The sequence below is a fragment of the Pinus tabuliformis genome, chromosome 3_1, assembly GCF_031772625.1.
Source record: "Pinus tabuliformis cultivar Carrire ecotype Pingquan chromosome 3_1, CPIR1, whole genome shotgun sequence".
In the NCBI taxonomy this organism is placed as follows: Eukaryota; Viridiplantae; Streptophyta; class Pinopsida; order Pinales; family Pinaceae; genus Pinus; species Pinus tabuliformis.
This window is the reverse complement of record NC_142301.1, coordinates 645,441,755-645,444,438: the sequence shown is the minus strand read 5'-3', so window position 1 is coordinate 645,444,438 and position 2,684 is coordinate 645,441,755. Positions and strand designations below refer to the sequence as shown.

At 31.7% G+C, this 2,684-nt stretch overlaps 1 pseudogene; it reads right to left on the bottom strand.

The window, feature by feature from the left end:
* Positions 1-1,927: 1,927 nt before the first annotated feature.
* Positions 1,928-2,374, bottom strand: LOC149188725 (nucleoside diphosphate kinase 1 pseudogene; annotated as a pseudogene).
* Between the last annotated feature and the right edge of the window lie 310 nt (positions 2,375-2,684).

Here is a 2,684-nt window from a genome sequence, read left to right as displayed (position 1 = left end):
ATACAATAAAGTCAGATTTAGCACTAGGATGCTCACCCCAATTGGAAGAAAAAAAATCACTAAAATCTGGCACTAAATCTCGCGCAAATTGTCTGTTTTTTGTAGTGATAGGAATATGATAATAGTTATTGTTAAAATAAACAAATGTTTTCAATCAAGAATATGGTAAAGTAGTGCATTGAAGACAAGGCCATAGATGGTCAAACATTCTTCAAGTTCATCATTATAATGGTACATATTGAAGAATATTTTGTCTTACTTCCTCATAAATTGGATATTCATTTGTATAAGAAATTAAAATGAGCAACCCTCTAAAAATGAAACAAAAATATAAAAATCTATTTCACTCATTTACTTTTTAAGGTAAAATAAATGCCATGTTAGGTTTAAATATGTAGAGGATAATAAGGAAGAAAAACGTTCAAGTGTGTTGATGGGATCTTCGTGAATTTGAATTCAAGGCTTTAAACCATAAAGGCTTCACTTCATTGATGAATATCTTATCACGTTTATTCATAAGGTTTTACAATTTCAAAAATAGAGTCAATATGTTATAGGTATTGTCAAGGGTATGTTGGATAATAGAGTTTACAGATATTGGTGGTATAAAAGGAGATATTCAAGAAAGATGGTGGATATTTATTAAAAGCATGTATCATTTTTATTTAGAAAATGTATTGGGAGGGGGTTCAACAAAAAAAAATTGAAATAATTTTAGCAATAACTAATGAATTTGAAGATATATCCAATAAAAATAGATACTATCACACAAATTTAGTAAATAAAAAACTATACTCTATATATCCTTTTATGTTAATTATATAATTACAGAATACTTAAAATTACAATATTTGGAAAAGAAAATACTAATGATAATGTCATTAATTCCTAATCTACTAAACTCTTTAAGATCAAGTAACGAGTGTAATATTTACACCGAAGGTGTTCCCTCTATGGAATTAATTGGGCAAACACTGTTCATCCCCACCAATCCTAGTGTCCTCTTTTCACCCCCCTCCATCTAGTGAAAAATTGACATGTGGAAAGAGTTCGTGAACCATTTTTCCTTGTCGTCGGAGGAAGACACAATAATGAATGAGAGTTCCAACAAAGAATAGTCATGAAACAAAGGAACACTTGTATTAGCAATCTTACTTTCTTGAAATGAGCTATATATTCTACATTCATTGATGCTATATATAAATCTCAAACATTTGATAAAATAATGTGTAATAATCCAAAGACCAATTGTACAAAAACATCACAACAAGAAACACATAAAACATGAACCATCACAACAAAAAACCCACAATTTTTTTAACAGCAAGCCCATCAAAGTTCAAAACAAAAAATCACAAAACTCATAGAAGGAAACACACCTATATCATTGATCTTATGCTACCGACAAACCCCTACATAAAAATTGGTTGCCTACAAAAAGAAATAGGAAAATTGGTGCAAATGTGCCAAAAAAAACTCCTTAAGGGAATGGAACTATGCAAGAATCATACGTACAAACAAACCTTTGTACAAAAACTATTCGCCTATAAAAGAAATGGAAAACTGGTCTCGACATATCAAAAAATGATCCTAAATAGAATTCAACTCTACAAGAATCATATCTTTTTTTGGGATAAATATCCAACACTTTAAATAAGATATAAGCTTCAAGAGTTATTCCCTCTCACTGATTTTGGTCATTTAATTTCAAAATCGTATAAAAGATAAATTCACAAGATCAGGGAAAATTGTCCAACACACATTCTTTAGAAACTTCCAAATTCCTAGTAAATATTGAATAAGACTCCAATTAACAAGAAGAAATGCTAAAGATTTGTTTTTGAAATCAAAAGTTAGCTGAAACAACATTAGATATCAAATAAAATTCAACCATGAGTTGCACAAGATTTTTCTTTTGGATCATAATTTACTCATAAACCCAATAACGCAAGTTTCTCTTCCAGTCCACCACATCTTTAGGAAACAAAAGTGTTATTTCCTTCTTTGCACTCTCAACTGCATCACTTCCATGGATAACATTCCTTCCAACCTCTACAACAAAGTCAACTCTAATATTTATGGGTTCATATGTTGCAAGATTTGTAGCACCGATGATTTTCCTACCACTTGCAACAACACCTTTCCCTTCATAGACTATAGCTACAACAGGGCTAGAAATTTTGTACTCCACCAATCCAGGAAAAGATGGCTTTGAAGACAAATCTTTATAGAGTTTCTCCACAAATGATCTCTCTACAGCCACCATCTTCAAACCTTTAAAAATAAATCCCTCATTCTCAAACCTAGATATAATTTCTCCCACCAATCCATGTTACATGTCATCGAGCTTCATCATGATGGTGGTCTTCTTCATAATGAATCTGCCGAGAGTTCAAACAATAAGAAAATACTAGGTTTCTCAACACAACCAAGGAAACAGTTCACACTGGCACGTAATTAGAATGCTACAAGAATTGTACCTAGGAACATTCACTGAGATCATTTGATGAGCTAATCCACGACTTTTATAAATGTTATGGGAACTTAGAATGCAATGACACCTAGATAAGGGGAGTTGTCACATGGAGTTTGTGCCTTGTGTGTGTAAGGCATGTATTCTATCAAAAGGATAAAAAATGTGTCACTATGCAGTACAATGTGGAAAATGTGTACTATGTCAAGGT